Below are 12,937 nucleotides of genomic sequence, written 5' to 3'. Positions count from 1 at the left end.
CCAATGTAAAAAGAACAGGTAGACAAAGGATTCTTGGTCGTGGTTTCTGCGTAATATAATGCATGATATGGGTTTGAAAGCAAAGACAAGGCATCGACCTTAATATCCAATCAACAAAAGGTTATCCTTTTTTTCTCTTTGTTATGTATCTATTCTTGTAAATGTTGCTTGCATATTTAGATACACTATTAAATTGCATATATGTTTCGCATATATCCAAAGGCTTTTGCCCTTGGCAGAACATAGAATGTGCGCCCGATATATTTATGCTAATTGGAGTAAGATCACAAGGGCAAGGCTTGAAAAAAAAGCGCTTTTGGAGATGCCCTAAAGCAACAACCTTACCACTATATTCACGCTTAAGGACATAAGAATCCAGGTAGGAAAATTATCCAAAAAATCTTAAACATATTGTACGGCGATCAATTTAGTCATAAACCTTTTAATTGTGTTAATTTAGTTGTAAACCTTTCGACGATTTGTTAATTTAGTCCTACATCTCTCAATTGTACCAATTTAGTGCCACACTTTTTGATGATTTTTCAATTTAATCTCAAACCTTTTAACGATTTGCCAATTTAGTTATTCCTACTAATTTTGGCTGGAAATCGCTGATTTGGCGATCTAGTCAGTGTCAATCGTCCTATGTGGCATGTCCAACACTGATGTGTAGACCTTTGGTATTTCTTTTAATTTTCTGAAATTTTTTCTTCTTTCTTTCCTATCCTTTCCTTTTTTTTTTCTTTTCCTTTCCTTTTTTTCTTTTCGTTTTTTCCCTTTTTCCCTCCGTCGGCCATCATGGACCCTCAAGTGAGGGCCGCCCTCCCATAGCCCTCTGACCTCGGACAAGGGACACCTACACCTGGACTAGCGATGGCTGCCCTCGCCAGATAGGGCAAGGGACGCTCGCACCTAGACTAGTGATGGCCACCCTTGCAAGATCAAGCGAGAGTCACCCTCGCCTAAGGCCGATGGAGGTTGCTAGCCATCATCGAGGCCCGACGATGGCTTGTAGAAAGAAAAAAGAAAGCAAAAGAAAAAGAAAGGAAATAAAAATAAGAAAAAAATCAGAATTAAAAAAATTGTAAAAATTGTCTATGTCAGCGTCAGCCATGTCACATAGAACGGCCGGCGATAACTAAGTCGCCACATCAGCGATTTCGGACCAGATATGGCCAAAAGAACTAAATTGATAAATTGTCAAAAGTTTAGGATTAAATTGACAAACAATCAAAAGGTTGATGACTAAATTTGCACAATTAAAATGTTTGGAACTGAATTGCAGCGGTACAATAGGTTTATGACTTTTTAGACAATTTTGCCGAATCCAAGGGATGAGAAGAACTCAAAGAAAAGATGTCAGTTGCTGCAAGATGGAATGGAGAGTATTGCCCACAAGTTCTGGTGAAATTAGAGGAAAACAAGGCTGAAAGCACTTATTGCCATGTGGATTGGAACAACAGAGTAAGGTGTGAAGTGAAGCACAAACAAGATAAGTTTGTGTTGAACATGGAAAAGCAAACTTGCTCTCGTAGATCATGGGACATATCTGGTATACCATGTCCACATGCAATTTGCACAATAAATTACAAGCGAGAGGAACCTGAAAAGTATTTATCTAACTGGTGTAAGAAAGAGAAATACATACAAGCATATTTGTTCACCTTAGAGCCTGGGAATGGTAAGGTATATGTGCATTTATCATCTCTCTATATATGTGTGTGTGAGTCGAGGGTGTAATGAAAATTTCCAAGGGAGGACACCAAATTCAAGGTTTTGGCTTTATGTTAGTGTAAATAAATAATGTTTAGGACTTCAATGGAACTTTTTGGAACCATACAAGTTTAAGAATTTTAATTTCACAATTTTTGTACAAGCTATTTCCCTATCTGTGCAATCTTCAGATTACGGTGATTCTAGAAGGTACTTTGATTTCAAATATATTGAGTTTATTTATATTTTGAGATCAATCATTTTGAATTTACTTTTATTTAATATTATAAGATTGAGTTAGGCTTGCATCTTACTATATTTTATAAAATGAGCAGCAATAGTGAGCGTTTTCGTACGAGGCAGTCTCATCACCACTTTATTTCCCTTATATCAAGTAAAGTGGGTCTCTTTCTTAGGGGCCAGAAGAAGCAAAAAATATCTGGCGAGTGTTGATTAGGAGAGGCCATCGTCTCTGTATGCCAATTCTTTCTTTATTGGTTTGATTCATTAACAGGGAACAGTAACCCAAGGTGATACCTCCCCAGGAAGAAGATATCTGAGGAAATTGCGATGCAGAAGCAGTGGAAAGAAATAAACCAAACGTAAAAGACAAAAGTACTGTTTTGGCGAACTTCAGACAAGTGGCCCAAATAGAGAAATATAGACCGGCATCAACGACATTTTAGCGTGGGAAAGAAGACCCAACTGTGAAAATAACAACAGAATGAAATGACGGTCCTGCTTTTTTAAGCACGTAGAAAGACACTGGAAGAAACAGACAGAATGATTTGACAAGGACCCATGCTTCGGTTTGGAACGCACCCATCTCTGCTTTGAATCATGCCAGATGATAATGAAATCTCAAAAGAAGACCCGCCAATGGTTTAGCGTACCTGTGTTGTCGGCAAGGTTCCAGTCCAAAGAAGCCCTCAAGGAAAAATACGTGAGTACGCATTTAGGTGGCAAGAAATTATTCATTATTGGTCCTTCCTGTTTTGGCCTCTCTTCTCCCGTACTTCGGGAAATCTTTTTTCATAACTGAACTCATGAGAAATGGTCATGTGGATCCTATATCACTATTACTATAGCCACCTTCATTCCGACTACAATTCATCACCCCTTGAAAAAAATAAAGAGCAAGTGCACAAAAAGCTTCAAAACTTATTGCGAAAGTATAATTGAAACATAAAACTAGTCAAATTGATGCAATCGAGCAACTCCATTAACCAACTGTTCTAAAAGTTTAAGCTGTTAGATGAAAATGTGGTTTAATACTTAATTGCTCTATCACTCCCCCTCACGCTTAGTCTGGTCTTTTTGCCTAATACTAAACGTGGTCATATTTTAATTAGGAAAGTAAATGGGGCCTGAAAAGATTTGAACTCAGGACCTCTAACTATGATACCATATAAGATTTGGTGGGACCACAGCCATCTGTTCTAAAAGTTTAAGTTGTTAGATGAATGCGTGGTTTAATATTTAATTGCTTTATCACTTGGAATGCCCGTTGATCTACTTTCATTGTCGGCCTGGTTAGGAACACATTTCACCGAAGCACCACATTGACTTCCCCGAACAACTTACATTAGCATGCTTAATTAGATGATGAAAAAGTAATGTATCTTTAAATAGTTTCGATTATATTAGTGTTCCTTTTCTGTGTTCTTATAATTTTTGCGAGCTTTTTTAGGTAAAATGCATAAATAGAAGTATTGCAATATTGTGATTATTTCAATTTAAGTGTGCGGTAGGGGTAAGTGGTTCCCGATCCAGTTCGGTCCAATCCAAGAACCGGGAACTGGACTGGGAGGATCGGTTCCCAGTTTCTAGGACCGGGGACCGGACCGGCTAGTCTTAGGACCATGAACCGGTTCCAATGAGACCAATCACTTATTGGTAAAGGCAAGAGGGAATTGGGGAAATTATATTAGACTTTCTATTTTTTTCAAAAATTTTAAAAAGTAAATAAATATATATATGAAAAAATTAGAAAAATATATATATTTATCGGTCCGGCCCGGTTGGTTTCCACCCTAGAACCGGGAAGCAGACCGCCCGAAAACTGGTTTCACTTTTAGGAACTGGGAACCGGATTGATATTCCGGAGAACCGGACCAAGCCAGTCGGTCCGATTCGGTCCCGGTTTGGATATCCATCTTGCTCACCCCTAGTGTGCGGTATTATTGAGTGTTTGGAAATTAATAAGTTTTTGTATGTAGCATATTCAATGTAGGAGTACCAATGAGAGTGTGATAATTTAAATATTAGTAAGACGAATAAGGACTTCTTTTATAGAAAATTTGAAAAGCGGGTAATAAACTCCTTTCTCCTAACTTTTTTTCCTTCTTCTTTTGGCCAATTATACCTCAAAACTGAACTCCATCACACTATTAGAGTGATATGCATGTGAGGGTAAAATGAAAAATTTGAAAGTGAGACAAATCGACATTTTGACTCAATATTGGTTGATATCACTGAAAAGAAATATTGAGAAAGGTCCACCATTTGTAGGATTTGTAGCTTTTATGTAAGATACAAACGTTATCCTATTTTCCTCGGTTTACAAGCGTAATCTGAGACAATACCTGCCCAGGCAGAAAGAGCTGTAGGAAATTTCGATGCAAAACAAGATCAACAAAAACAACTAAAAATGAAGGTAAAAGACAAGTGTTGTTATGGTAACCTCAAGGCTGCGCATGGCAACCATTCTGTGCCCGAGAACAGATTCTGGTCAGAAATAATTCTTTTTTATTCTGTACCCAGGAACTGATTCTGAGCATTTGACGGTGTTTGGTAACGGCCCAAAATTTCTATTCCTGAAATAGTAAAAGAACAGAAATGCGTTTGGTAACGACATAAAATTTCTTTTTATTAATAATATTTTAATAACATTTTAAATATTTTAATATTTCTTTCTTTTCTTTTTTTCTTCTTCTTCTTCTTGGCCATGGCCGGTAAAATATTTTTTAATTAATAATAATTTTATTAAAAATAATTTTTTTTATTTTTTTGGCCATTGCCGGTAAAAAAATTTCTTATAAATAATTTTTTTATTAATTATTTTTTTAAAATATTTTTATTGAAAATATATTTTTCTTTTTTTTTCGCCATGGCCTGGTCGCTGGCCATGGCCGGTAAAATATTTTTTTATTAATAATATTTTAATAAAAAATATTTTTATTGAAATTATTTATTTTATTTTTTTTGCCATGGCCTGGTCGCTGGCCATGGTAGGTAAAATATTTTTTATAAATTTTTTTTATTAATAATATTTTAATAAAAATATTTTTTATTTTTTTCGCCATGGCCGGTACAAAATTTTTTATTAATAATATATTTTTTTTATTTTTTCGCCATGGCCTGGTCGCTGGCCATGGTCGGTAAAATTTTTTTATTAATAATATTTTTTTATTAAAATATTTTAATCTCGTCAGATACGGCGAAGGTGGCCCTCGCGCCGGACATTAGAAACTATATTAAAAACCAAGAAAAAGAAGAAGAAAAAAAAACTAATTCTCATTTTTGTTCCCAGAATCAAGAAGCTACTTTTTTTTTATTCTTGATTCTGCTCCAAAACTGATTCTGAGCACAAATTTGCAAGAATTTGTGCCCATAATCAAAAAATTAAACAAACGGATTTCTATTCCCAAACTAATTCTGGGAACAAAATAACAGAATCAAACACTATTTGGCAAGTTGCCATGTGTAGCCCAAACGTGAAACATATTAGGGACGATGGAATGCTTATTTCAGTGATATTTTTTTCTCTTTTGCAACATAGTATTAACATGGTATTCTTTTTTTCCTATTGGACAACCTAATCTGCATAAACAACTATTATTAATATAATTTAAAAAGAATTGCTTGTTGTTGGGCTAAGCCTGTCTGTTTAATTCATAGGAATGAGAAGGGTCTTGATCTATTAGTTTTAGCAGTTTATTTTGTTTGATCAAGTTGTTTATCTTCCGGGTTCTTTCCTTTTCGTCTCCTCATGGAAATGTCCCTGAGCTTGCATTGAACACCCACGCTATGTTCAACACTTTTGCAAATGCCTCAAAATAGCACAAACCCACATGAAAAAAGTGGACTTCAATTTGATCATCAGTCTGCTTTCACAATGGAGCTCTAACACAAAAATAAGGAAAAAAATTGGGGAGCACTAAATTGTTGGACATCAGGACATCAATAATGTTGTAATCTTCTCTTGTTCCTTTTCATTGGAAATCTTTTTGAACCGCATGGTTGTTCTCTAATAGTTAGCTGACGTCCATATTATGAACCATCGAGAATGGCGAAGTCCCTTCCATTTGAAAAGACAACCAAATGAAATGACGGTCTTAAAATAAAAATAGAAAAAAATAAGAAGAAGAAGATGATGGTCCAAGCCTCTTCTTTTTTTGGCTCTTTTAACCATGAAAAGACACTGGAAGAAATAGAGACAGATTTGAGAAGGTCCCATGATAAGATTATCACAATGCTTTTTAATACAAAAATCATCTCGTGGTGTAACTCACCCATCTCTGCTTTAAAATTTTAAAAAATAAAAATAAAATAATTAAAATGAATGGTGAATGAAGGATGAGGGAAAATGTATTCCTCTTTTTTAAGGTGTTTTTTCCATTTGGGGAAAATATTGTCGATAACTAGTTTATTTTTGGTGAAACAAACGCCGAAAAATTCGGTAAACATTTTCCTGAAAGTTATTTTCCAATGAAACAAACGGAACCTAAAAGTTTTCGCATAATCATTATTAACCATTCTATATCATGTGGTAATCACATGAGAAAATTAGTGTTATCTTGAGGTAGCGTGCAACCATTATACTGATTCTCAAATCTGAATTGCATTATTCTTCCTTTGTCATTGAATCAAGTGCCTATTTACATATATTTTGAACCATTTAACGTGGCAGTATTACCCCTCATATGTTTATTTGGCATCCATCATAACAAGACTTTTAAGGTGGTAAATCTTCGAGGGCTAAAACTGTCCTTTTGCTTATTTTATGTATAGCATAGTATAACTCAATTTTCAAGATTAAAGGAAAAATTGTCATAGCTGGTAATCAATTTTCTTCTGTGACATATAGTTGAGAATACATAATAGAAGAAATTAAAGGGTCCGATTTCTTGCCTATGAAAACACGAGGCGTCTAATTAAGTTAGAGCGACAGGAAACACAAATGAAAGTGGCGTGTTTTTATTAAATGTTCATCTTCTTAAGATAATTTATTGCGAACAAAACGAGAAGTAAAATTGAAATTGAATTGGCATTTGTTATTACACCTAGTACTATTCACAACACTTATGGTTTTACGGTCTAGCATGTGATATACAAAGTATTATTTAAAAAAAAGCATATAGAGAAATTAACGCTAATGTTTACTAACAAAGGATGTGCAATCCAATACTAACACGAGAATAATCAATAGGGTCAGATTACATCACTGTCAAAGCGAGATATATATCCATTTTTCTCATAGAGCTACTTAAAATAAAACTATGGTACCAAAGTTAGATATGCAAAATATAGTTTAATAACGGTAGAAATTTTCATTCACATCTTCTCAGTTTTTCAATCCTCACCATCCCTCTTTCCCCCACCCACACTTGGTAATGGTTCCGCAAGTCCTTCGAGGATTTCGAGAAGGTACTCAGGCAGCCGCGTCTTATTGTCTAGTTTTTCGATGAGCAGGTAGTTCGTCCCTTCCTTCGGTCTCACATTCTGAAATTGATACAATCACCAATGAAGAGCCGGACACGACGATAAAAAACTGCCCGATGAAACCGAATCTCAAAGAACGTGCCGATATAAATACTCGAGATACGGATGAGGGCAGTGATTCCGACAATCAAGGTGACAACGGCTATCCATGTGCGTTTGCTTACGGTCACGTAGACACCCGCCATGAAGGCCACGGACATTGTGGCAAGAGCTATGAGCAGCGGTAGCCTTGACTTGCGAATGGCCGAATACACTGGATCCAAACCATTTTTCTGCGCCCAAAGAAGGTGCACAACTGCAATTATCGAGTTGTACATGGCAACGGTGTTGCAGATCACGAAGACGTCATACATGGGTTTGTTCAACAGCATAGCGATTCCGGCATCTGGTCCAAAGCCATTATATCCTCCGGGAACAGAAAAGCTAGCAGTGAATGTCATAGTGCCAACGAGCGCTGCCACGAGCATACGGGTATTAGCCACGTTCCTTAGTCTAGCCAAATGCCAAATGCTGAGGCTTCTGAAATCTGTCCGGGCCTAAGCCTTTTGGCCGGCAAATTTCTCTGTCTTTGCTTTTGGGTGCTCCAGCACGTATTAAGATTGTTGCTGTGTTTATCTGGTTCAAGCGTAATATTAAACAAGACCGTTATTATCTGTGAAGATGGACTCACAATCAAAGATTTAGAACTCGAAAAAATGAAACCTTCTTAAGTGATACATAGACTAGCAAATGCAATCTTTTCTGAGCTTATAGTAGAAACTTAATTCCACACGAGACATTTCAATTGCTTTCGTCTCTCCCAGAAAGGAAGTAGCTAAAATAACAGTGAAAGACAAAATTAGATGAGATTTTAATCCATTATGTAGATATCATCACCTCATTAAGTGGGGCGTCAAATTTGTTCAGATCATTGACAATGTCGAGAGCCGTCAAGTTGTCATTGTTTACAAGCTTTAGATCAACTCTGTTGTCCCGGGTGAGAGAGCGCAGAACCTTGGTTCGCCACTGCAATGTGGCCACATGTAGAGGCGTATTTCCTTCCTTGTCTTTCGCATTTATAAGCTTCTCTAGTTTGGGATCACCGAGTATGTAGTTCACTACAGAGGCCCTTCCGTACTTTGCTGCAACGTGAAGTATATTTTGCCCCTCCTTAAGACTTAGCAACTCTTCTGGGTCTGGCCACTGTCGAAGTAGCTCCTTGATTATTACGAGATGACTCATCTTACAGGCGACATCGATCGGAAGAAAACCCTCTCCGTTGCTCTCAAAGGCGCTCGAAGCAAACTCATCGACCAAGAATTTGACTCCAGCAACATAATTTATGTATGCAGCTAGATGGAGGGGAGTACCACCTCTAGCATCTCTTAAATTAAATAGCTCCTTCTTATGCTTTGACATCCTTTTCAGCATTTCTATGTCATTAGAGCAGGAAAGGAATGAACTTGCTCATGACCAAGGGTCTGATTTTTCTTAAAATAAAACAAAAATGCGATGGAATAGACACTGAGGAATGCTTCAAAGCATAGAGACGGCAATTTCCAAGAAGTAGATTACCACATTGGAGTACTCAAGGGCAGCCATGACACGAGTCTCGTCCTGTTTTACAAAAGGTCCTTGGACAATAACAATATAAGTAGTGTAGTATCTACAAAGGCTACGAGGATCGACTACTGAAGTATCAACTTGGTGACATTCTTCAGGGGGCAAGTCTTGCCAGGACCCAAGACCAAACACATCGTATCTGCCTTCTTCTGGACTAAATATTATGGAACTTTCAATAATTAATGCATGCTCCAGATAAAGTTGAACCATTCTAGGAGAAAACCAAAAAATGTGTATGAGACCTACAGGTTCAACAGTTGGTATGGACCTAAAATAGACACACGTATAAATGTGTATGGTTGGAATGACAAATTTACCCGAGCGAGAGCCATAAGTACAATCACTTACCTAACCTTCGGTGTATCATGGCTCCGTGAACCGGCGACATGCCTTGCATCCTGGACCAAGGGACTTCATGTTCATCCATGGCCTCCATCAAAAGGTTGAGAATCTCCAAGTTTCCAGTCTCGACTGCCAAGTACAGTGGGCATTTGCTCTCCTTGTTCTTCGGATACACCGCTCGTGAGCCTCGACTCAGGAGCAGACGGGTCAAAATCAGAGTCACCGTTCTTCACAGCCTCATGCAACGCCGTGTTCCCCGCGTCGTTTGCCAGGTCCACAATCCTGCCGCAGCCAAGGAGGAGCTCAGCCGAGCGGATCCTGCCAGCTCTTGCTGCAACATGGAGCGCGGTGTCCCCTCAGCAGTTTGCCTCGCCGGCAAGCTGCTTGTCAGGGATGACCTCGAGAAGGGCTCGGAGGATGTCGGCGTTCTCGATACCCGCTGCGATGTGGAGAAAGGAACTCCCAGAAGGGCCCCGTATGTCAATAATGTCGGATAGAGAGACCCTCTCTTTGGTGGAATACTTTTCGAGGGCTTCGATGAACTTGTCGACTTCGCCTTCTTTCACGGCGTCGTGTAGCAGTGGATTCACACGACACTTGAATTCTGCTTGGCGGTGTGATTTGATCACGCTAGTACTTTCAATCTGGCCCTTCTCTGCTCCCAGATTTCATCATCCTCAATAGTTATGCTCACGCGATCGCGATCCATCTTTAGACTCTGAAATTTGAATATCGTTTCCTACAAAGTGAGACGATAGTCACGTTGAACTCTCTTGCGGTGTCTCTTCTCCAAGATTTAGTGCACAGCCAACACCTTGCAGATTTTTTCTTCTCTGGCTCCCAGTGCATATCATGTGGCCAATAGCAATTGTTCGGAAAAAAGAGTATCTTTGGCGCGGGAATCCACCGCAGAATTCGTTCTTAAACATCGTGCTGCATTCTTACTAAGAACATTGTCGGTGCGGCCTATTTACGCAAGCAATCCCGATTCTTATTCGACCACAGAATGATCAAATTATCAAGTCCCTATCTTTCTCAAATTAAGATGGATTTGTGAGGGATAAGAACACTATGATTGCAATAACATTCGTACGGCGCTTCCTTAAGTGCTATAAATTTGAAAAATCTATCATTTGAGTGCCATTGGCAATTTGGCTCGTCAGAAAATCTGACGTGGCATTAAAATAACATTCAAAAAGCCAACGTGTGTTACCGGCAAGTTGAATTCAGCAATTGACATGCTAAACGACGTTGTTCACCCATCTAATTATAAGAACCCTTGCCTTACTTCAAGAAATTGGGGCAAAATTTAATTTTCATCTTGAGGAACGCTAACCCTAACCTTGAACTTGCAAACTCTCTTCAAATTGGGGCAAATCATCTCATCAAATTCATAATAGGGAGCAGAAGCAAGAGAAGCGACTCACGAGTTTATAAACAAAGCGAAAATGAAAGTCAATATTTCTGTTACTGTGGACCGCGAAGTCCAACTCACCCAGGATTATATATATAGCCTTGCAAGGTGGTCATTGCTGATTCACACGGAATTCCACGCGCCCCGTGCTACTCAGATCAAAGCGTAAGCTAATGATGCTTTCGGCTACTAGACTCTCACCATTCTTCTGGGGGTAAGTCTTGCCAAGACCCAAGTCCAAACATATCATAACTGCCTTCTTCTGGGCCAAACTTTGTAAGAAATTTTCAATAATCGATGTAGGCTCCAGATAAAGTTAAACCATTCCAGCAGAAGAACAAAAATGTGAATGTGACTTACAGGTTGAACTGCTGGCATGGATCCAAAGTAGACACACATATAAATGTATATGGTCCGACTAATAAATTTACTCAAAGTGAGAACCGCAAGTTCAATCACTGACCTATCCTTTGGTGAATCATGGCTCCGTGAACCGGCGACATGCCTTTCATCTAGGACCGGACTTCATGCCCATCCACCGCTTCCATCAAAAGCATGAGATTCTTCGAGTCCCCCGTCTCGACTGCCAAGTACAGAGGGCACTTACTCTCCTTGTTCTCCCGATACACCGATGTTGAGCCTCGACTCGGGAGCAGGTGGGTCAACTCGTAGTGACGGTTCTTCGCAGCCTCATGCAATGTCGTGTTCCCCATGTCGTTCGCCATGTCCACAATACTGCCGCAGTCAAGGAGGAGCTCAACCATGCGGATCCTGCCGGCTCTTGCCGCGACGTGTAGCGCATTGTCCCCTCGGTAGTTCACCTTGGCGGCGTCCCCTCAGTACATCTTCACCTTGGGGGCGAGCAGCTTGTCACAGATGACTTCGAGGAGGGTTTGGAGAATGTCGGGATTCCAGATACCCGCTGCGACGTGGAGCAACGAGTTCCCAGAAGGACCCTATCTGCCGATAATGTCGGACAAAGAGACCCTCTCTTCGGCAGAATACTTTTTGAGGGCCTCGATGAACTCGTCCACGTTGCCTTCTTTCACGGCGGTGCATAGCAGCAGATACACACGATAGTTGGATTCTGGTTGAAGTTGCGTTCTATTGACTACGGACTCCAGTGCTTTCAATCTGGCCCTTCTCTGTCCCAGATTTTATGATCACCAATGTTTATGCTCGTGGGATTGCCATCCATCTTAAAACTCTGAAACTTGAATGTTGTCTTCTCCAAAGTTAGACGATGATCTGATGAACTCTTTTGCGGAGTCTCTTCTCCAAGATTAAATGCACGATTCTGTATTCCTTGAGTGGCTCATGGGATTTACACAAATCACTCATCGGTTGCCACGTCGGTATGGGCCAAATCATTTCATCTTCTTATTTAAGATGTAATTATCAAATGAGACCCACCACACTCTGCACAAAGTTGGCTAGACCAGACCATCACAATACACGATTGTGCCTATCGTCTAACTTCAGTCATAAACCACGAACGAGGTTTCGAATTTCTTTTTTCATTTCTTTTCTCTCTGCACAATACATATACTCCTTTTAGTTTTGACCCACTTGCACAAAGTTATTTGTAGAATGAAGAAAAGAAGGTGAGAGAAGAGAGAGAAAGTAAAAGGAGAGAAAAAGAAAAGAAAGTGAGAGAAGATGGGAGAGTAAAGGCAGAGGGAGAGATTAAAAAAAGGAAAAGGAAAGAGAAAAAGAAAAAGAAACTCTGCGGCTTTTCTTCTTTAGCTAAAAGTGAGAATAATCTGTGTGCCTGTGCAAGGTTCAGTTGATGCAAATTTATGGAGAATGGGTCTCCCTTGATATTTTACATCTTAAGATGTGTTTGTATCGCGGAAAAGTCAAAATTTCAAAAACACTTTCCGAAAAATAATTAGTTATATCGTTTAAAAAAATTAGTTAATAGACAATTTATACCTAATTATTCTTGTGTATGATAACAATATTTTTATTCATTCATTTTTGTGAGCGATATAATCAATCATCTCTCCATGTCTCTATCCATTGACTAATTCCACATGCCATTCCAAGCGCAGAGTCACCACCATCTTCTTATTCTTCTGTGCACCCAGCTCTACCATTCTGGTGACTTGTCTCTTAGCTCTGGAAATCCTTTTTCTTCCA

General features: G+C 39.0%; 1 protein-coding gene and 1 pseudogene across 1 annotated transcript in view; both read right to left on the bottom strand.

Moving 5' to 3' along the window:
- Nucleotides 1-12,937, bottom strand: part of LOC115677605 (protein ACCELERATED CELL DEATH 6-like) — a 37,409-nt gene that overhangs the window by 5,763 nt on the left and 18,709 nt on the right. The window lies entirely within an intron of this gene.
- On the bottom strand, nucleotides 7,282-12,240 carry LOC130139732 (protein ACCELERATED CELL DEATH 6-like; annotated as a pseudogene).

The sequence above is a fragment of the Syzygium oleosum genome, unplaced genomic scaffold (genome assembly GCF_021117445.2).
Source record: "Syzygium oleosum isolate NSW1041296 unplaced genomic scaffold, Sole_v2.1 Sole_v2.01, whole genome shotgun sequence".
Taxonomy (NCBI): Eukaryota; Viridiplantae; Streptophyta; class Magnoliopsida; order Myrtales; family Myrtaceae; genus Syzygium; species Syzygium oleosum.
The sequence above is the reverse complement of the archived record's forward strand: the minus strand, read 5'-3'. Positions and strand labels throughout refer to the sequence as shown.